Below are 23810 nucleotides of genomic sequence, written 5' to 3'. Positions count from 1 at the left end.
AATTGATCATTTTGGGCTGCAGCTGAAGAACTGGTGAGAAGGCGGGAGGAATTTATATATATACTTTTGTAGAAAAATAAAGGGTTTTTTTAAAAAAAAAATCCTGCTGGGATAACTGATAGGGAGTATAGCTGGTTGGGAATTTCCGGACAAAATAATTTTCTGATGGCATTTCCTCTCTGGTGCATCATGGGACTCATGGATGTGGATGTATTATAGGAGATGGTACATCATTTCTTAATGGAACTTTTTTCATAAATTCTTCTTTAAAATTCTTCTAAAGGAAGACTTCCAAATTTCAACTTTATCACCTTTTGCAATGAAAACAATCTTGAAATGTCAATTTCGTATGGGATGGAAATTCCAAATCCCACTCAGCTCTGTAAGGGAGCAAGGAGCTAAATGGCTTAAACAGTAATGGGCATTTATTTTGAACTTTCAGGAAATAGTCTCAACTGTAGCCATAGGGCACCCCTATAGGAGACTCAGTGCTGTCAGTGATTGACTGGTAAATTTAGTAACTTATTCCAGAGAAGTTTCAATTATGCCTAGAGGGAAAGTAAGGATTTGTTTTGCTCTAATTGAAGGAATTATTCTGAGGTTGAAAAACATTGCTGCAACGAAGAAATGGCACCAGGAATATGAAGCCTAGTTTGCTTATTTATTTGTGAAAAAGAGGAGAAAGTAAATATTAGCTTACTGATTTTTGGCATTTAAACTACATCTGCAGTAAATCAGTGTTCTAGGATCATGTGTGATTAACGTGAAAAATTGGGGGTAAGAGATACGTGGCTCACAATTCAGAGTGTAATGTGGAACTTTATTAAGTTGGCGGAGAGAGAAATCTTAAGCCTGGATGGTGGTCCTGGAAAGCATCAGAAATATCCTCAGTCAGTAAAAATCCAATTGACACATCTTGCGTAATCACAAGGATTGGATGTCGGCTTCACCATTGATGATCTCAGCTGAGATGCTTTAGCTAGCAGTCCCTTGGTTTACTCAAGAATGGATTTGAAGGGCATTTTAGGTGGGAGCAGTAGTGGAGCCAGGTTTTAAGCAGTGGTGGTGTGGGGGAGGGAGATGGGGCATTGGTGGTTGTCATATTCTGGGGTGCAATTCAGATCAGTGAGAGGCTGTGTCACTACTTAGGGTTATAATATAAGTGCCCCAAAATGTTTTTTCTACTTGTGTGTGTCCCATGCAATAAGCATGTATGCTGTGTTCTGAATGCTGTACCACTCGGATTCAAAGTGGTTGAATTAAAACGTTATCAGACACTCTTGTCTCTACCAGACTTGGTCGATGTTAGCAGGTGATAACCCTCCCCTCCCCGAACACATCCTCAGCCCTGAACTTTCCCAAACATGAGTGCTCTGAGATGTCCAGTCCTCTCCTGCAATGTTCAAAGGAATAATAAGGTCTCTTTGCTCCTCTACAGGAGCTGAAAAGCTTATCATTTGAACTGGAGTTAACCAACACTTTAATCTAAACCAAAGGTGCTGTGTCTGAATAAAAAGTAAAACAAGTTTATTAACCAAAGATTTTAAGTGAGTTCAAGTAACAGATGAAATTAGAAAAGGTTTCAAGGAAATAAAAGCGGAAACATGCATCTAAAAATCTAAAAAATTGGCTACATCTACACTACAGCTGGGATCGATCAATCGGCAGCTGATTTAGTGGGTCTAGTAAAATTGACAGCAGATTGCTCTCCAATCGACCCCTGTACTCTACCCCCGACAAGAAGAGTAAGGTAAGTCAACAGGAGAATTTCACCTGTTGACCCTCCACGGTAACTCAACCTAAGGTACATCGACTCCAGCTAAGTTATTCACGTAGCTGGAGTTGCGTAGCATAGGTTGACTTAACGCGGTAGTGTAGACATAGTCTTAATCTAGCAAGGTACAGGCTTTGTTCAAGATGGCTTAATTCACCCACAGATTTCCAGTAAAATGGCTGATTCCCTCTCTTTGGTCATAATCTCTGCCATGAGCCCAAATTGCTGGTTCCTTTGTCATCTTATATGAAAGAGAACTTAGGGTTCTCTGCCCTTTTCTTTTATAGTCATTGAGCCTTTGAAGTGGATTCTTCTGAAGGCTACACCTTGTAAAGTTTATTCAAACTGTGAGGAAGGCAACATGGGGTCTGAAGAAAGTTTCATGCTGTTTTCTTTCCTTATTGTTTGCTAAAGAGAAAAGTGTTCTGTTTCCTACAATCTCCTCCTCTTGTTAGTTTGATGGCCCTGTTTACTGCTTATGTAGATTGAGGTAAACTCACATTCCTTTGTTTAGGATAGGTCTGTTTAACATCTTTATCTAGGCAAGGCTGTCTGGTCTTGAACATGTGCTAGTAACTTCATACAGGGGAATGCATAACTTGACATATGTTTCTACATACATTTTACTATGATATTATTGACCAGCATGTTATTAATTTTCAAATGGTACATCACAAGGCTAATTTTGTTGTAAGATTATTAGGGTGTGAAGGGTTAAAATCCATGTGCATTTTATGTAACAACCTGTTATACGGATTGTGCCAGCTCTTTTCCAGACCCAAAGTTCAGAGTATGGTCAAGAGACCAGAGGCCTAGCAAATAGTGATTAGCTAAGAGAAAGCTGGGGTAAACAGATAATCTTGTTTTGCTAAAATAAGATTAGTCAGCAAATTGCCAGGTGTTGGAGCTAAGAACTAAATAATTGTGTCTTATTCAGACTTGCAGTTTGAACAAAGGATCCCTGTTCCTATTGTGTTAGTCTTTTCTGTAGGGAGATGTTCTTCCCACAAATCCAACCTTGACTTTATGAAAAGTTGGCACGTCAGTATAAGATATGGCATCCTTCCGCCTCCCTTCCCAGGGACCAATGCCTGCCTTTAGACACAAAGAAGACAATCTTTATTGCCATATACTTTCACTGTTTCTTTGCTATAACCCCTAGGAACGTATCTGCTGGACAATCAGAGGAGCTACTCCATTTCTATGGACCCCAAATCAGAATTCAACATATATATTTTATACTAACAACATTTTATCAAAGTATTAATTAAATGTTAACTTGTTAACTTGAGACCATGGGCGGAGACATTATGTAACCTGTTAACCATTGGCTACTGTGCTATCTTGTCTTGCTGCAAAACCTATCCCGGGGTGTGGAACTGCCTACCCTGTCACCAGAGCCAGCTGCAGGCACCAGCTCAGCAAGCAGGTGCTTAGGGCGGCCAAGGGGAAGGGGCAGCACGTCGGGCTCTTTGGCGGCAATTTGGTGGCGGGTCCCTCTTGGAGGGAAGGACTTGCCGCCGAATTGCCACCAAAGAAGAAAGTGGCATGGTGGAGCTGCTGCCGAAGTGCCACCGATCGCAATCGCGATCATGGCAGCAAAAACCATGGAGCCAGCCCTGCCCATCACTTTCCCCCACCAATGAAAAATCTATATATTCTATTGTAATCAACTGATTGGCGGTATCTCTGAGCCTGATAAGCAAGGTGACGCTCCGCCAGCGGTGTGTGTAATAAACTCCTATGCTTGACCTCTACACGGTGTGGATATATGTCCTTCAGGGTGTAAGGTGTGAATACAGGGGTATTTAAGGTCACATTGGCACCACCTTCAATTTTATCTAGTGGCCTGAAAAGGCACCACATTTATGCCTTAAGGCCACCAAATGGGATGGTTGTACTCCTCAGTCCCCCTATTATCTCCCTGAACTGGTTACTTGTTTCCTTTCATGTTCCTGCTGATCTTCAGGGCCCACTGTAAAGCCTATGTGTCTTCTGTGGCTTTTAAGAAGAATGGGGAAGTGATGATGATCTTACCAGGTGGAAGGAGTGAAAGAGTTCATTCTCTGTTTACTGGTTAATGGGGAGTACAAAGCATCCCAATGGATATAAGCAAAATCACAACAAAAAACTCTTGCTAGCAACCAATAACTTACTAGCTGAGAAAGTGACCCTTTAAAATGGGAAGCTGTTGGATAATGTAAATGTTGTAGATTGGTATCTGAATCTGAGTGACAGATATAAAAATGAGCAGCCAGATGAATTTAAACACATATGGTTATCCTCCTGGAGATCGATGCCTAGTACTCGATTGATGTAATCCTCTAAATTAAAAATACATTTTAACTGGCTTTGGATGTATATGTGGGCCTTCTGCTGACTTTAATAGAAGTTGTAAACACATAATTAAAGCCAAAAGTTGCCTTTAATACAGACTATAATTGTTGCTGGTTGTTCTAGAAATAGAAAACTGAAGAGAGACCCTGGATCAAATAAAAAAGATGAACCCTGGAGCATCTCTGCCTGGAGCTCCACACTGGCTGCGTTCTGATCTGCTGGCTCCTGGCACCAACTGCTGCTGCAAGTTCCTAGTGCCCCCATTCACTAGTGCCAGGGCAGGCTGATCCTGCCCCTGCCCTTCTGCCTCAGAACCTTCCCTTTTCTGGCGGGACCCTCCACCATCACAGGGAGTCCCCCCACCCGCAGTCACTGCTCCTGCCCCACGCAGGGCAAGGGGCAGCCACATCCCCAACACCCAGTGAGGCTACAGTGAGGGGCAGCACCAGGGGAGGAGTTGCACATGTGATGGCAGCCTCCCCCCGGTACCCACCACAAGGGAGGTGAGGGGGCTTCCTGGACCTGAGAGGGACCCTAGGAGCATGTGCAGTGACAGTGGTGCGAGGTGAGTGTGCTGAGGGGGGCCCCCTCCTCCAGACCTCGCTGCTGCTGGCAGGGAGGAGGCTGGCGGGGGGGGGGGGGGGAGTCCTCTCTGGCCCCATCCCCAGGGCAGCCTGCCTGCACCCCAAACCCCTCATCCCCAGCCAGAGCCCTCATCCCCCCACACCCTAATCCTCTGCCCCAGCCCTGAGCCCTCTCCTACATCATGAACCCCTCATCCCCGGCCCCTCCCCACAGCCTTCACCCCTGAAACCTAACACTCTGCCTCAGCCCCTCCCCCACCCCAAACCCCTGATTACCAGCCCCCCCCCCCCCGAGCCATCACATTTTTACATTATTTTTAAAAATATATATCAGTTTACAAGGCAGGTGTGGGGGGATGGGACTTGGACCCGTTCTGGGCACCACCAAAAATTATACAAACATGCTCCTTCTGGCTGGAATCACTTCTGAATTTTATCTACCTTTATATACTATATATCAGACTTCTGCAGCTCCCAGATTTGATGTGCTGAAATGGGTTGTTTACTGTTGATGTTTCAGTGATCGGCTATTGCCACTGACCAAAGGATTCATTGGTTACCATGAAGATCAAAAGACTGACACATCCAAAACAGACAGTAGCTTTTAGGTGAAACAGGAGTTTTGTCTGAATCCCTGAAACAATCTGAGTTGACTATAATTAGATTTATATTATCAAGTCATTGTGGCAACTAAAACCATCTGCACAGAATCACCTCATAACTTTATTATTCCTGTAGGTAGAGTATGTTAAACAGTCTCAGGAATCTGACTTCATAGTGCTTTTCACCAATAAACCTAATTGTATTGCAATTATTGATTTATAATCTCTTTGCACAGTAGGATTCCAGTCCATGGCATCAAGTTTCACTGTTTAGATGGGATAAAACCTTAGTCATTAAAAAAATTCTAATTTTAGTTGTTTAAACTTCCTCTCTCATTTTTTTTAAATAAATCACTTTTCAAGTAGAGTTGGATAACTACTCAGCAAACTGAAAAACATATGGAGGAGGAGGACATGTTATTCAACCATACCTTTAACCTAGTGATTAGGGTGTTTGCCTGGGATATTAGAGACCCAGCTTTAAATCCCCACTCTGGAGAAGAGACCTAAACTCAGGTCTTTTCCTTCCCCTGTCCCCTAAGTGAATGTCCTAACAATCAAGCCATTCTAGGGCAAATAACTCTCAATCTCTCCTGTTGAAGCTGTTCCACTTTGTATAAATACTTAAATATTCATTGGGGCAGAGAGAAAAATAGTCTGGTGCTTCAGATACTCACCTGGGAGGGAAGGGGTGTAGATCAACTCTCTGCCTGATTCACTCCCTCCCAGGTGAGTGTCTTAATCACCAGGATATAGATATCCTCTTTTTCTTTTTGGCCCATTATTACTACTGGGGGAATTCTGAGTTCCAATCCCTGCTCCAGTGAATATGTAAGTATTTATACACAGTGGAACAGCTTCAACAGGAGAAACTAAGAAAGACCTGCCCTAGAATGGCTTGATCGTTAGGGAGCTCACGTAGGCTGTAGGAGAGCTGAGTTCAAGTCTCTGTGGGAGGATATGTAGGGCTGTAACCTGGGCCTGCTTGTCTCTGAGTGATTGCCATGCCTATGCTACCTTCTGGCAGAGCAACAATAGTGGACTGTGATACTTATGGAACCAAGCAACACTGTATATGCTGCCCCCAGATTGGCAGTGCTTGGAGAGCACCTGATTGGTCCAGGTGCACTCCTTAAGCCTAGAGGGGACAGCAGGAAGTTGTCCATGAAATTAGGTGGGTCCCCAGCTGGATGTTATGACAGATCCTGCTCCTTTGCCTAGCTTATGACTTTATCTCTGATCCTCAGCTTTGGTTTCAAATTCCAGCTCTGGCCCTTGACTTCAGCTATACCTATGAGGTCTGACTTTGGCTCCACTCACTAGACCTGATCAGCCATGATCCCCACTCTATGGAGGAGGACTGAAATCTGGGTCTGCCACATTCCAGGCAAGTGCCCTAACTGCTGAGTTAAAGGTTATAAGAGGAAAATTCTCTCCCCTATCTTCCCCCTACACACACCTCCAAAGCTGGCCCTGAAATTTTTTCCAGATACAACTAATCAGGCCAAATTAGTGGATAGTTTCAGGTTGACCCCAAACTGCATTTTTTGGTAAATGAAGTATTCTGGAAATTTTTGACCAGTTCTACTTTTAATCCCCCATGAAGGATGGATGACAACCTGCTACTACAGAAAATGGTGGAGATACTACAAAAACTAACATGTTCAAAGGATGCATTTGGTGCGTATTTATAGGCAATACATTTGTTTCAGCTGTGTTTTTGGATTTGCTTTTTCTCTCACTGTATGACAATCAGGTGTTAGGCCACATCCCTAGAAATCTGAGACATTACTTATGTGTATTTCAGACAAAGGCAGGTGCTGTTGATTTCCAGGTGTATCAAAAAACCTAAAAGTTCCCTCCAAAAACTGGGTCTATGTATTGGTTTGGGACAGCCCAAGGAGCCCCTAAGCACTATCTTCTTGCAATGCAACTAGACAATGTGGTGGTAACACTCAAGCTCCTCCTGCCCATCTTTGACTGATGCAGGCAGTGGTGTCTAGAAAACCCCTAGTATACCTGAATAGTGGAAGAGACAGGGTACTTTATTTGACTTCTTCTTTTGTATTGCTTTCTTCTTAGTATGCCTCCTTAGTATCTTAGGGAGTCAGGTTCAAAGGAAGATACTTGCTCCCTGGCCTTGTAAATGCAACCCAGCCATTTTCCCATGGGTTTTCACCTGGGATATATTACTTGTATTATTGGATCAAGACCCCACTGTTGTGGTCTGAGGCTACTGAAGCTTTGCCTACCCTAGGAAGGTTTCGTTGGTATAGTTATACCAGCAGAGCTCTCTAGCAGATGCAGTTCTGTTGTATAGAAGTGGCTATACAGCTATAACCACAATTATACTGCCATAACGGCATCTGCACTAGGGCTCTTAGAAGCATACATTTGCCAGTAACAAAATCATACCCTTAATTGACATAGCTCTGCCAGTAAACCTCTAAGTGCCTTACTCATCTTTTTTTCTTATTTTATTTCTCTGATGCCTCCTTTGGAGCCAGGAGGAAAAGAATATGCTACTTTCGCATTAAATAGAGTAAAAATTACTTCATGTTGTAATTCAGCTCTGTATAAAGAGAACTCATCAATTTCATTAGTAATTTCCATGCCCACGCAAACCCAATAGACAATGAATTTACCAATCAATGTTTTTGTAATATTTTTTCAGAGCTGCTTTTTTAGACTGTTTCCCTTTTTACCTCCTTCTTGCTTGCTCTCATTTTCCTAGCTGACACTTGCACTCTTGGTTTCATGTGTACCGACAGCATTTTCAATATGTGAAACCTCAGGATTATGCTGTTCAGGATCATTTCCACATCATTATCATCCCTTTTTCCCCCCCTTCCAATAGGTTCTTGTGCATTTCTAACTCTGTTCTGTAGCCTGTGATGAAAAGAAAGAGAGAGCCACGCCAGTGTTTAAATAGGAATTCAATAGTCCTTAACCTACTGAAGTGTACAACTAGTACCACTACTTCCATAATACCTTCCCTGTGATTACCCATGAGAAATTCAGATTTGTGCATTTAAGTTAAGACCTGAGCAGACTCCGATGTTAACAAGCTGATGACAAGCCAGTGCCCATTAAAAATAAATGTAGTCTATGCTAGAATAGTACTGTTTGATATTTATCTCCTCATGTAAAGACTTCAACTTTGTTCTATCCTACTTCTTCTTCAGGGTACAGCTTCAGTGCAGTATTTTCTATCCAGCTTCTCTCTCACTGCTCAACTAAATCTGCAACAAACAGCTTATGGAGAATAATGTCCACTAATGCAAACCTGGGAATTCAAACATTACCTCTGCATGAGAAGCTCATTCCGCCCTTACATTCCATCTTTTATTTCCCACATAAATAATTTCAGGAAACAGCATAATGTCGGATCAATGGAAAATGTGCTGTTGTTTAAGTATTCTAACACAGCAAGCATAATATAACTCACCTACTGTAGGTCATTAGGAAGCAGGTCTGGTGTTGTTCTCTAATACAAAGGAATAAACATACACTTTCATTCCTAGACACTCATCTACAGTTCGCAAGATTGAAGGCAGGATGGATTAGTCAGCATTGAGAGGATAACACAGATACCCAGAGTAGTAGGTCTGAACATGTCCCATTTTAAAAGCAACAGAAACCAGATAAAATTATAGAAGCAGGCAAAACATTAGCATCACACGGATCCTGAAGTGGATAATAGCCCTTATTCTGGTCTTTCTTCATTGGAGACATCTCAGAGGGACCCAGCCATGAAATGCACAGGATACATTAATACAGAGCAAATACATTTTTATTTAATGGCATTTGCAATGTGTATTCATTCTCCTGTCCAGGCAAAACCATGCTGAAGGTAATGAATAAGATGCAAAATGGATAATAAGATGATCTAGGTGCCTAGGTCTGTACTCAACTTTTTAGGAATATGAATGGCAGGTTATTCCAAACAACTGCAAAGAAATTCCAGTGAACCATGGGTAGCAGTTTACAGAAAATACAAATTATATGTTCTATGCAGTAATGGATAGAATAGAAAATGCTATGTCCTTCCCCTTGTCTCTTGTATTCTCACTTCTTCAGTTTTTAGCCCTAGTGCTTGTAATCTCTCTTATTTACTGTACCTTTGTGGATGAACCAGGCAAGGAAAATTCAGTTTGCTAAGAGTTCATAAAATGGAAAGTTCAAGTTCCTGATTCCCAGTGTATCAAAGCAGTGGGGAAAAGAAGCTGAAGCTGAGTTTAGAATTGGTAACAAAACAGGTCGTCCTCTCTGCATCTACAATAGGCAGGGCCGGTGCAACCATGTAGGCGACCGCCTGGCCCTGGGATTTGGGGGGTGCCATTTTCTTCGGCAGTGACTGCGGCGGCTGGATCTTCAGCTGCCCCGGTTGCCGTGGGCATTTAGGCGGAGGGAGCTGGGGCAGGGGAGCGTGGGGAGTGCCGCCTGCAGCAAGTAAGGTGGGGGGCAGCACGCAGGGCAACTCCCCGCCCCAGCTCACCCCTGCCCCACCTCCTCCCCGAGCACGCCGTGGCTGCTTCACTTCTCCCGCCTCCCAGGCTTGCGGCCCCTAAGCTGATGGGCGCCGCACGCCTGGGAGGCGGGAGAAGTGAAGCAGCCACGGCGTGCTCGGAGTGCTCGTGCGCGGAGCAGGGGTGAGCTGGGGCGGGGGAGGTGCCTCAGGGTGGGGGGTGGGGAGCTGCCGCGGGGAGCCTCACGGTGGAGGGGAGCTGCCGCAGGGGAGGCGCCTCAGGGTGGGAGTGGGGGTCCGGGGGGGGGGGCGCAAGGTGGAAGTTTCGCCTAGGGCATGAAACATCCTTGCACCAGCCCTGACTATAGGCAAAGGATTCCCTGAGCTCATCTAACTATTTGTATTCTCTCTCTCTCCCAGGTGACTCAAGCTAAGTGCTATGGAGTTGGTGTAGCACCATTTTAAAGCACACTGTGAGCACAGCTACTATACAAAGAACCCATAAAAAATCATTGACTATTTTGGCACATGGCACTGAGGCTGGAATTGTCAAACTCCCTCAGCTTGGCTTGGCTCCTTTTCCATCTCCAGTACTTTAAGACAGACAGAACCCAACATTGCAAATCAAGTCCTCCTATTGAATTGATTACTTGCAAGCAGCATTAGCAGCCACTGCACTTACTGCAAACTTGATTCCCCAGGGACTGGGGCTCCTGCAGCTCTAGCAGCAGTAAGGTGCACTTGAAAGAGCATTAGACAGAGCACATTACTTAGAAACCAGACCCAACTATACCACAGAGAGCCTTACATCTAGATTAGAAGGAGAGAAAACCAATACGCCAACCAGCAAGCAGATTCCCCCCTGGTTTGAAGGCAGATTAGCCAGTTAGTCTGATTCAGAGACAGGCACCAAGTAACAGTGTTTCTTAAAGAATGTCTGAATGTTAGAACAGGCTATATACCCTTTAAGGAAAACTCAGGACATTGACAGTAATCCCAAAGTGTAAACAGCTTCTCCCCACTAAACTCTCAGCTAACATAACAATGCTGCCTGGCTTGACCCCAGTTTCCAGGACCTGTGGAGAATTTGGTTAGAGATTCCTAGGCACCCTTCTGCATTTTGCTGTATCATTGGGAGGAAATGATGATAAACTATCTGCCCTGGAAAGCCACAAATAGGTTATTGGCTGCATCCACATGGAGATGAAGGGCTATGAAGGAACTTGAATTATACAGTGTACATTTAAAAGATCCAAGGCTTAGGATGTATAAAAGGCTACATTTGAATTAAATACTAGTTTCTTTGTAATACACCTAGTGAAATTAAGGATATTATAACTTGTAAAAGAGGTGGATCACTGGCACCAGTCAGTTGTTGAGACTATCCCTTCTAATATTTTTTTAAAATACTTATGCGCTCTCATCTCACTTATACATTACTTAATAACAAATTGTGATAGACTTAATATTGTCATCCATGTATGCAGGTTCTAGGTACACTCATAACCTAACAATTATTTTGTAGCTGCGTCTCATTTATCACTCTTAATCATGCAAGCATCCCTAACCATCCATGGTAGATAATGCTTCCATGCGGCAAAATGCATTAATATTTCCATCTTTGCTAAATAAACAGACTAATTTTTTTACTTTGAAACATTTATAGATTTTTATTTATCATCTATCCTCCACACAATCCATTCTGGATTCTAACAGATCACAAAAATCCTTGGGGAGTTTGTGCATCCACTTCATTAGCTTTACATTTTATGAAGTTTTGTTTTCTGCAGACCTCAGAGGAAAGGTTTTTTTATATATTAAAAAAAGTAGTTAAGTTTAGTTCTTAAGTTATAATTACATCCTATGGCTGATTCTGTCCCTGTGATATCCATAGAGGTTCAGGCCCTTGGGAGCAGGAAATCTAGTTAGAAGGGGTTAGCAGTGGTTCAAAGTGCCCATGACTCCTTTTTCTGGTAGGGTACTGAAGTTGCTCAGCATGACACCAAAAGTGATGGATGTAATCCAGGAAGCTCCTCAAACACCAGTTGGCAGAGGGAACATAATACCATAACTCTCAGCAGGCCTGACACACTCCTTGCCTCCAATTCACTGTTATTACCTGTAAGGTGTCATATGCAAACTGGTAACATGCTAGTCATTAATATTGAGTGATGTATGTCCAGGTGGTATATAAAGAACTAAAGAGATGTGCTGGAAATATGTTCCTAAAATGTGTTTGGCTGGCAGTGTCAAAGCTCAGCCTGTGCTAGAAAAAGAACTGCTGTTTTGCTGGCTTGACTGTCTCCAGTGTAAATCAAGCAAGGTGAGACCAGACACAATGAAAAGGTTATCTACGTGTAAGGTAAACAAAGCCAACAGCGAGCAAGTCGGGGCAGATGACCACTTAACAATCTCGACAGGGATGGAGGCTGCACCCCCCAGAAAGCTGCCTGGAGTTTTGAACTTCAGACAATGAACTTTAAGAAGATATAAATAGAAGAAAAAATGCCATTTTGTTATCTATCACTGGATGAAGACAGGGGGCCAGAACTATTGTAACCAAGAAAGTTGGATCCTTCAAACAAAGGGGTTGAAGTCTTTGAGAGCTGAGTACAGGTGAGAAACTTGATTAAACAAAGATGACAAAAGTCTGAGTCACTAGAAAGCATGTTTCGTTTTGTTTAAGTGTAACCATATCGGTCTTCTATTCTTACTTATCACTTAACTATCTGTTTTGTGTTAATAAAGCTATTCCTGTTTGATTACTAGACCATCTCAGTGCTGTGTATTACACTGAAAGGTAAATTCCTCAGCCAAACTACCAGGCTGGGGTGTGCTCTGTGTCTTTGGAGGCAGCAAACTTGGTAACTTCTGTATGTGTCCAGGAACTGGACACTGCAGGGGAGACGGTTTGGAACTGGAAGGGGTGTTTGTGACACCCTACAAGGAGTAACCAAGCTGGTGGAAGCCATTGTGCTGTGAGCAGCCTGTTGGTGTCACAACTCTGAGGCAAAGCAGTACAGCATACAGCTACCCAGGTTACAAGGCAGGTAGTGATATAACCCCTTAGTAGCCTGGGTGAACCCCCAAAGCATCATAACATTGGGTGAGGCCCGCTCAATGAGGGCGGGGGATGCTCTCAGTTAGCACAATCGGAGCATCACATGGAACTCCAGCTGTACCATAAAGTTGCCCATCTCTGGGAGACAGTGGCAGTGCTGACACCACCTGCACCTCTATTAGAGATGCATCCACCTGGGTGGAATGCCCATGAGTCCACGAAGCTCCAATTTGCATCCCTATAGTCAAGTAGTGTATGTAATATGCTTGCCCACGCAGTTACAGGTAAAGAAGTACAAGCACGTTATTGAGCTTAATGGAGTTACACCAGTGTCTAAACTGAAGTAGATAAATGGTGAATTGGGACCTATAAATACAAACTCATCACATAGGGGATCCCAATTTTTCCTCTCTTTAATGTTTCAGGCCCTAAAGTTCACTCAGTTATAACATGGAGGCCAGACTCCCCACTGTCTTTCACCTTGTGTAGCCACTTACATCTGTAACAAGTGGGTATAAAACTCTATGCCTGTGATTTTGCAGCAAGTTATACTCGCTTTGAACAGAGGTAAATGGCTGCACAATGTGAAGGGCAGTAGAGAATCAATCACGTGAAGTATAACCAAGATGTTCAGTGTTAATCTTTTCAGCCTCTATTTATGATTTCTGTTATATTTATTACAAAACTAAGAACTGTCCTTTGTATAGCACAGATGTGAATTACAGTGACCTGTGTCTCAGTCAGGGTGAATTTTCTATTTGCAATTTAATGAAGCTCTGCGCTATGTTATCCACACTGATGTAGCAATATTTAGAACTTTTTAAAAAGTCGAAGGCAGGGAAAAAGCAGAATGAAAGATCTGCCCAAGGGGAGTAAAGGGAACAAGTTGGGCTGTTATAGGATCACTGTCTTCTGCCTGTCCACTCTTTTCATAGGCAACATGTTTTCAGCTACCATCCAACAGCATGCAGACCTTTCTTCTCTTCCATCCAGACTTGCACCTCCAATTGTCTCATTGAAATCTCACCCTGGATGCTCTGAAGTCACCTTATTGAACTTACAATGTTAAAAATTGAAATTATTTTTCTCCTCAGACATTCCTTTCTTAAACACTAATGACAAGTCCACTATACACCCTGTTTTGTAAGCTCACAACATTGTCACTTTTGAGTTAGATCTTCTGCACCCCCATTCTCACCCTCATCCACTGATACCACTAAATCCTGACAGATTTTGCTCAACATCATCTCCCAAAAGCTGCCAAATTCTTCTCCTGTGTCACTGTCAAAAGCTTTCATCTCTTACCTTGAAAATTTCCATTTCCTCCTCTCTGGCCTTGTATTGGGAATTACGGTACATCCAGCTCATTGGCTGAAATGATCAGGTGGCATGTTAGTTATCAGCCTTCTAGTCGTGGTTCTGCACTCAGTGACACTTGGCTTTATTTCCTCAGATAAGAGATTGTTCAGTCAGGTGGTACCAGATTCAATGAGTTTTACTGCAATTTCCTTGTCCAGCTCCTGGTTCCATTTACCAGAAGCTATATCATTGTAGATAGCCTCTGTCCCAGACTTTCCTTCCCAGGGTCCGCATGTTGGCATCTGATCACACAGACTCTCAAAGTCGCTGTTGGATGATGTGGGAGTAGTAAGCAAAACAGTTCAACTCTTTGAATGCATTAAATCAGATGAGGACTATGGCTGTCTGTATCTAAACCCGAGCAATAACAACAAGCAGGCTTCTCCTTATTTACAGAAGTAGAATTGTCCTCTATGGCATTGGAGGAGGGATAGAGTGTGACAGCGTCTGTTTAGAAACATTCACTCTTATTTTTATATCTTCCTGTCTGTACTATAGAACAACCATGTTTCTGTAACTGGAATGAGCAACAACTATGCTAGAGCCTTGGTCAAGACAGTTGGCAACTATGTTGTGAGGAAACTCAAATGATACTCAAACTGAGGCAGAAAGTTATCTAGGGAGATTTGGTAAGTGCTGCTGTTAAAATCTTACTTGTTCAAAGCCATCTGGAGGAATTCTATGTTACTAAACACATTTGATCAGGATAATGTATTAATCATGTCTCTGCTACACACTTATCTTTTCAAATATGTAATCCACTTCTTAGGTGTAGATCTCACAAATTGTGCATGCTATTAGTAAAGTACTGTAAACGCAAATCATTCAAACAGTCTGCAAATATAATACAATGCTGGTAGGCTTGTTCTTTTTCTTTTTAAACCAAGAACATCTAATTCATTTTTTTTTTCATATATACTAAGACTAGCAACTCTAATTCGACAAGTACAGCTCTCTGGGCAATCTCTCATATGAAATTACTTTTGTTTACATTTTGTACCATTATTAATATTCTTTCCTGTAGCATATTTTCCTATGAGATTGAATCCAACAAGAGATTCTGACAATCAAGTCCTGCCAAAACCCTGTAAAGTAAATTTCATTCATAAATCTTTATGCAATAGCCCTGTTAACGTAGGCGGACCATCCCCACTGCAACAGTCAAGAATAAGGCACTCATTATGATCTCCTGCTCAGATTAAATTACATTTTAACCACATTTAAACTGGAATGAGGTCTTATTATAGAGTGAGTAAAGGGCACTATTATTTCTTCCTGCATTAGTAACTGGCATATATTCCTACACTGTCAGCTGTTACTCCTGACAGTGACAACACATACAAAAAATAGACATTTGCAAGATTTGGCAAAACTAAAGCACACCATAAAAGTTAATAGCTTTATTCATTGCAGATCTGGAATGTGATAAAATGACTCATGCTGGAGCATTGGCTTCCTGGATCACAACATGAGATAGGAAATGAAATTAGGGATGGATAGCAGAAAGTATTTCAGATCTGCATGCCTCACCCACTCAAATATTTGTCCAAAATGTGAGGACTTATTTTGGTTTGAAAGTGCTTGAATAATTTTTCCCTATTTTTCATTCTCATCCTACCATGTGGGCACTACTTCATTCTGATTGGGATCAGAAGATATGAATTACCCCTTCTATTAGCATTCTAGCTGTCTTGACAGGATTTTTGAACTGACTGAAAGCCAAAACAACAGGGAATCTCCATAAAACAGCCTGTTCTTTTGATACTACCAGTCCATTTTTACCACCACAAGTAGTTCAGACAAGCACCCTGCTTTGGAAGTGTGTCTCTGAATAGATGCAAAGTGAATGTTAATCCAATACAGAGAGAAGTACCGGTATGTTGTGCGCTGAGTGGAGAGAGTGGGGAGTGATATTCTCCACTTTGGGTTGCGTGCATCACCTAGTCATCTATTGCATGCGTTGCATCTCTGATTTTGTCTAACCAGCACAAAATCCTTCTCTTGATACACATAGGCATCCTGAAAGGGAGCAGTGTGAAAGCTAGCTTCAGTGAGGGTAGGATGTCTCAGAGAAGCCAACGTGCTATGTGGTGCAACTTATGGCTGCTTTTTCTAGCACATGATGCCAACCTTACCATGGTGCTTGCCTGGCCATATTCTCTTGTTCCCATACCATCCACTCTGGGATCTTCTCCTTCCCCTGCTGCTGTAGCTGTGCACTGGTCAAGGGGAAAGTGCTTCCTTGATCCCCTCATCACCTAGTAGATCATCCACATGATTCGAGGAAAGAGATGGGGGGAATTGGTCTTGGACTGTAAACACCTTGGGGTGGAGAATCTGACTTTGTCGGTTCTCTCTTGTACAAGGTCGATAGAATGTTCACGCATTGCCAATATGTCACAGTTAAAATTCACTAAAAGTATTGAAAGGTGATGGCACATTGGTGGTGCTTCTGCATATCCCCATATGTTTTATAGTCTACATTTTATGGCAGATACATTGAGTTGTAAATTTAAACATGATGTAAAGGAATAGAAAACACTGACATGCCACTCAACTCAAATAACAATGCTGTGGGGGCCTTAACTAAAAGTCAGGTAGTATAAAAGTTAACAACTCTGCCAGGTTAAGATTACCCTAAGGTTTTATAATTCAAGGATAAAAGAAGAGAGAAGGCATAAATGCATGATTCCTGAAGACACGGGTATATGTATTATGATTATCTCATCAGGGCCTCCAAGTTTGCACACCTTTACCCTCAGCATGAATAAACATGTGCTTCAAGGAATGTGTGCATGTAAGAGATATTGGCATGGTGTTTACAAGAAAAGTATGGCAGGGAGAAGGGACACCTGCCAGCTGAGCAGGGCCAGGGAGTAGACTGTCTCTTTTGCTCTGTCTCTGAGCTCAGGGAACTGAGTGTGGACACAAGACAGGAAATCACAGCTATGACAGTTGCACCTGGGACCTGCTTTCCAGTCATCGAGTAGCAAGCCAAAGAGATGCCTAGAGATGGATTCAAGGAGCATGCTATGGTCTGAACCCAAATCAGCTATGTAACTTTGTTTCAGCTCTTCAGGCCCCAATGTTTTTACTTCATCATAGACATTTGAGATTGGGAAGATGTATTAAATCCATTTCTCCTACAGTATATATTCTATGAGGTATCTTTTCAGTATAGTTTTAAATATCTCAAGCAATGGAGCTATCACCACTTCCCCTGGATGACTGTTCCTCACTCTCATATGTTATCTGGAGGATTATTCTGGTATTCAGTCCACACTTTTTCTTTTCTTAATTTCAACCCATTGCTGCTAGTTATACTCCTGTGTACCACATTAAGCCCTCCTTCTCCATCTTTGGCATGTATACCTTTCAAATATTTGCAGACTTAGCATATCCCTCTTAAGCTATGTCTACACTTGGAGCTAGGGTTGTTATTCCCAGCTCACACAGACATATGCTAGCTGTCACTGAGCTAGTGCTCTAAAGATAATAGAGAAGCCACAGTAGCACAGGCAGCAGTGAGGGTGGAATGGGCTAGGTGGGCTATGAAGTTCAGGCCGGTTTGCATGCAGCACATTTAGCCAATGCTTCCACTGCTCGTGCTGTCAGGGGCGGCTCTAGGTATTTTGCTGCCCCAAGCACGGATTTGGCGGCAGCCTGCGGGAGGTCCGCCGAAGCCGTGGGACCAGCAGACCCTCCGCAGGCATGCCGCCAAAGGCAACCTGCCTGCCACCCTCGCAGCGACTGGCAGAGCGCCCCCCGTGGCTTGCTGCCCCAAGCATGCGCTTGGCATGCTGATGCCTGGAGCCGCCCTTGCGTGCTGTTGCAGCTACACTTATTTCTAGTGCACTAGCTCAATGAGAGCTAGCACAAGTATGTCCATATGAACTGGCATTCATGCCCCTACTACTACTGTAGACCTATTGAGTCCCATTTAGACCTTTTTTCCTCATGTGTCAGTCCTTCAAGCCTGATGAGTATTTTTGCTGCTTTTTCTCTGTTAGTACTTTCTGGTCATATGTTGCCCAGAACGGAATACAATTTCAAAGCCTAGAGATGGATTCTGACCTGCCTGATGTGTGATATGATGCCTTTTACCTGCAATCCAAATTTCCATTGTTCCCCCACAAACCAATATCACATTGCAAACCATGACTATTCTGCTGCCTACTAACACCATTACATCCCTCTCACCATTACTGCTTACAAGCTTTTTCTCTCCCATTTTAAAGTGTTTCTGATTACTTTTCTTTAGACGTATTAGCTTGAAGTTTTCCCAGTGAAACTCCTTTTTGAATTCTCTGCCCATGTTTCTAATCTCTCTAGGTTTCCATTATTTTCTGTTCTGACTGGTGTTTACAACACCTTGTTATATTGTATCATAGGGAATGTCATTAAGATGCAGTTTAATCCCTTTTCCAGATTCCATGTGTCTTCCTTTGTCTTTTCAGATGGCTTACAAGCCCCAAGGTAGCATTCCTATCCAGCTCAATTTGAATTATTTTTTCAGATTGGATTTTGTGAGAGTATGAAAAGTTTTACTGTATTTCATATAGTACACTTATTTTGTTTCATGAGTACTTGAAGAGCCAGATTCTGACACCCTTACTGCACAACTTATTTTATGATGTAAGGTTCTATTCAAAGTGAGTATGTGTCACACATTAGCCAAAATCTTATCTGGCAAGTTTTATGGTCCAGGTTTTATGGTTCATGACTCCACCGTCCCATGGATGTTTGTTATTTTTATCTTAATATTTGTTCCATTATTTTATTCTATAAAGGGGTGCAAAGCCCAGGATAACCAAGTATTTGACTGTAGGCATTGTCCGACAATCACACAGTCAGACAAACAACTTTCAGGGAGAATAAATAGGCTGGGTAGATGTAGGGATAGTTTCACTTAAGAGGCAGAAAGTTCAGCAAAGCGTGTGTCCCGTCCCAGTACCTTACACATGCTATGTTCTGTTCCACATATAGAAGTTGTCTTCTGTGTATGTACTGAGTCCATTCTTCACACTTGGCATCACTTTATTAAACAGAACTGGCTGAAAGTTTTCTGAGAGAATATATTGATGTTGAAAAATGGTGTGTCTTCAGAACTGAAACATTAACTAGGAACGTGTTGATTTCAGTGAAATTTGGTTTAGAAAAAAAAACCCAGAATATTTAGATAAAACAAAATGTTCCATTTCAACCTTGTTTTTAATAATTTTTGTTTAGAAATCTTATTTTATAATTGTATAATTTTAATGCAATATAAAAATAAACTATAAAAACTCAATCTAAATGAAGCTGTAACAGTGTGGGACTCACCCTGTGGTGCCTCCTGCTGGTCATCTCAGGGAATTAGCTCTCCAGCCATTGGAGCGCCCTCTGAAGGCCAGTGTCTTGCTACCACTTGGCCCCCCCGTGTCCCTCCTGGACTCCGGTGCCCAATTATCTGGGGTGCTGCCCCCTGGCAGTAACCCCTCACTCTCAGGGTCTCCCCTCCCCAGGGACCCCCAAACCCCTAATCCCCCCTTGCCTCAGCGAGTGGGTACTGCCAGTCAGCAATGAGCCCCTGCTTTCTGGAGCAGACTGCAGTATAAAAGCCAGTCACCACAGGCAAGGGAGTAGGACCTGCTGTCTTCCTCTACCACCCAGTACCTCAGGGGTGGGCCTAGGACTGGGAGCTGCCAGGCTAGAGCTCCCCTGGCCTTTCCCCTGCCCTGCTTCACTCCCAGTACTTTTACTACCATGAACCAGGCCCTGCTCCCTCCAAAACTGGAGAGACCTACTCTAGCTCCAAGCTAGCAGCCTTTTATAAGGACCTGCTTTGCTCTGTTTGGGGCATGGCCCCAGCTGTGCCTGCTTTCCTAAGCAGCCTGGGCTTTTCCTTACAATCCCAGACCTCTCCCAGGGCTGGCCTTAACCCTGTCAGGGCTGGAGCGAGTAACCACCCCAGTACAGAAGCATTTTGAGTTTATCCAAATGAAATATTTTGATTGACCTGAAACAATTTTTTCTAAAACTGTTTCACAGCTAATTACAAAAATTGAACCTCTTGTTCCTATTCAGGATGAAAGGACATTTTGAAATGTCAGAATTTCCTGTGGAATGGAAATTACAAGTTTTGACCAACTCTGTTGTTAAATCAAGCAATTATTTTTCTAACCTAGCAAAGGGGTCCCAATCCCTGTTTACATACAAAAATTTGCTTTCATGTGTCTACTGTTTCTGTTGTACTTCCATGGCTAAAATGATTTAAAATACAAACTGTATATATTTTTTACCCTTATTTAACTCAAATACTTGAAGGAATTTTCATTAACCTTTCACAGCAAGATGTCCCTTCTGGTCATGTGTCAGGCATGGTAAATTACTTTGGACAAGTATTTTAGATGGCAATTCTGATTTGGAGATAGGGGGATTTGTATGTGTGTGCTCAAATTTCAGTATGAGAAAATGGGGGTTATAAGTGAACATTATAATCTAATTTAAAAGTTTTATCATTTGTCTCATTGGCTAGAAGACATGTTTTTGAATGAATGCATTGATAGTTTTCAGAATTCCAAAGGCAGGCTACTGTGTCAGTCTCATAAAGCAGACAAATACAGCGGTCATAACAGACAAGATTAAATACCCCACCATACAGACAAGACAATAAACACAATACAAAGGTCAGTTCTGCACTGGAAACCATTAGGGGAGCTTTTTCCTGGACAAGTACAGCGGATAGCCAAAATGTGGTCTCTCCATTGGGTAAAAAAGCAGTATTTAACGTATAAGAATGACCTGTTGTTAAGAAGCATCATAGTCTCAGTCCTCATACAACTCACTTGAGAGGTCAGATTTGTTCAAATGAGAAGTCTAGTGTACTAGGTCAAATGCTATTTTTTGCTGCTAATTTCAATGCCTGATGATACAGGCAAAAAAGGACATGGTTACAATGAGGAGGAATAAAACAGTACCTACTTCTTTTCTGCAAGATTTATATATTGACAGGTATAGTCAGCTGATTGTGTTACCAGCCTAAGGGGCTTTGAAAGGGGTGTTACTGGTCTGCATTGGAAAATTTGAATTCCCCCCAAAAAGATCAGTATTCTCCTCACTACCTGCTCCACTGCTACGATACATTCACATCACAATGGACTATATATTCCATGGAGGTTATAGGAAAAAACATCTACTGCACTTGGTCACTGCTGACAATTGTTGAGTTAGACCAGAGTCATAATGGCAGATATTAATTTGGGAAACATCAGTGGAATAAATGATCATGCCACAACTAGAAAGTAATCAAACTGAATATTTTAGAAGAGACTACATTGTGAGCTGTGTGTCACTAATGCATGTTTATGCTCTTCTAATAGGTAATGGGTAGGAAACTAGGATGGTAAACATGTTGAGAAAAAAGAGAGAAAGTGTGTTCTGTAAAAGCAGCAAAGAATCCTGTGGCACCTTATAGACTAACAGATGTTTTGCAGCATGAGCTTTCATGGGTGAATACAAGCATCCGAAGAAGTGGGTATTCACCCACGAAAGCTCATGCTTCAAAACATCTGTTAGTCTATAAGGTGCCACAGGATTCTTTGCTGCTTCTACAGAACCAGACTAACACGGCTACCCCTCTGATACTGTTCTGTAAAAGTTAGTCTTTGATTTCTTTGATGAGGTCATGGGAAGAATGTCAGTTTAATTGTTTAGGTAGAAGAGAGAGAGTTTAGATTAACCAATATCAATATCAATATTGGTTAATATACATATACACACAATATATATATACACACACAAACAATTAGCCAACACAAAATAAGCTGAAAAATTATTTGGGAGCAGCGAAATTTGTATAAAATCAAATGAAGAATGACACTGCAGACTTTAGCATTCTTCCCTGCAGCAAGAGGGCATGGCCTCCCTCCAAGTCTGAAGGGGAGGAACCACTCTCCGCCCCCTGGTGGGCGGAGCCAGGCAAGCCACACCCCCATCAGCAGCAGAGGGTGTGGCAGGAAGTTTGAAAGGTGGGCTTTGCAGCTCAGTTGTGCAAGAGCCAGAGAAGGAGGCAGATGTCTCTCTCCTGATGCTGAGCTTAGCACCTGAGAAGAGATCTACCAATGCTGAGGACCCAGAGGAGGTGCTGGGACTCCTGACGGATGAATTCCTGCAGGAGCTACTGGGACTGCTGCCGCCGGCTGTGTAGCCCAGAGAGACAGAGGAATCCCAGGAGACAAAGGTACACTCCCAGAGACACCAGACAATAGTCCGGTGGTGTTGCCAGAATTCAGATCAGCGTGTTTGAGTGGGATCTCCGCTGACCCAGTGCTGGAAGCATCTGCCACTGTTAGGGCCCTGGGCTTGGACCCGGTGGAATAGGGTGGACCTTGGTCCCCCCACCCCTGGGTGACTGTCTACCCACCTTAGTTCAAGCGAACTGCATTTGTCTGCCATTTGCGTGAGTCAGGAGGCCAGGCGAAAGACTGTTTATTGCTCTGCCCTGCCCAGAGGGTCAGGGCTAGGGTTGCCAACTTCCTGACTGCAGAAAACCAAACACCCTTCCCTCGCCTCCTGCCCCGAAGCTCCTCCCCTTCCCCACCCCTTCTCCAAGGCCCTGCCCCTGCTCACTCTATTCCCCCTCCCTCTGTCGCTTGCTTGCTCTCCCCCACCCTCGCTCACTGGCTTATTTTCACTGGGCTGGGGCAGGGCATTGGCGTGTGGGAGGGGGTTTGTGATGTGGGCTCCAGGAGGGAGTTTGGGTGTGGGAGGGGGGCTCAGGGTTGGGGTGTGAGAGGGGGTTTGGGGTGTGGGCTTCAGGCAGCACTTACCTCAGGCCGATGAGAGCTGTGGAGCCGGTGCTTGGGCACCTCAGGCAAGGGCAGTGCGCGGAGCCTCCCTGGCTGCACCTGTACCTAGGAGCTGGAGGGAAATGCCAGCCACTTCTGGGAGCTGTGCGGAGCCAGCCACTGCAGCCAACCGAACTTTTAGTGGCCCAGTCAGCAGTGCTGACCGGAGCCACCAGGGTCCCTTTTCGTCTGGGCGTTCCAGTTGAAAACTGGATGCCTAGCAACCGTAGTCAGGGCTCTTCAGACTGCTTATTCCACCTTAAGTATTGCCTTGACAGGTATGCAGTAGCGAGGGGGTATAGCCTCCCTCCCAGACTGACAGGGACGGACGGTCACAGACCCCTACATTCCCATTGAATAAAACTTTGATGGTTTGGTCTAGCATGCAACTCCTGGAGCATGAGGAGGAGGAGAGGAAGAACATAAAGATTACAAAAGGAGAGAAGGAAAGAAAAGGCCCGATCAGGGCCTAGGTTAAGAGAAAAGTTAGTCATTTTGCTCCTATTTAAGCAAATCACTGAAGCTTGTGTTTAAATCCTATTCATGCTGACTTAAATGGGACCTTAAACACTTACTTTACTGAATCAAGGCCTTCATAAATTTCAAGAGGGCATTGGTGGTGCTTAGACATCATCCAATTGAATACCATTAAACTGGTGTATGTGTTGACCATTTGTAGTCATATCTTTTAATCTCTGCCAGAACAACATAGTAAAGTTTTTAGTTTAATGGGCTGAGGATGAATAGGAAATGACCAGGTAAGGATTTACTAATACTATCTGTAACATTGCTTCAGG

At 43.2% G+C, this 23810-nt stretch overlaps 1 long non-coding RNA gene across 3 annotated transcripts in view; it reads right to left on the bottom strand.

The window, feature by feature from the left end:
- The window catches only part of LOC120395653, a 144139-nt gene extending 120930 nt beyond the window's left edge, over nt 1-23209 (bottom strand). For all 3 annotated transcript variants that reach the window (XR_005592732.1, XR_005592731.1, XR_005592733.1), the window contains exon 1: nt 22996-23209. This is a non-coding gene — a long non-coding RNA (uncharacterized LOC120395653). The remainder of the gene's footprint in view (nt 1-22995) is intronic.
- Nucleotides 23210-23810: the final 601 nt, after the last annotated feature.

This window comes from Mauremys reevesii, linkage group 1 (genome assembly GCF_016161935.1).
Source record: "Mauremys reevesii isolate NIE-2019 linkage group 1, ASM1616193v1, whole genome shotgun sequence".
NCBI classification, from domain to species: Eukaryota; Metazoa; Chordata; order Testudines; family Geoemydidae; genus Mauremys; species Mauremys reevesii.
Note: the sequence above shows the minus strand (reverse complement) of the source record. Positions and strands in the feature narration are given on the sequence as shown.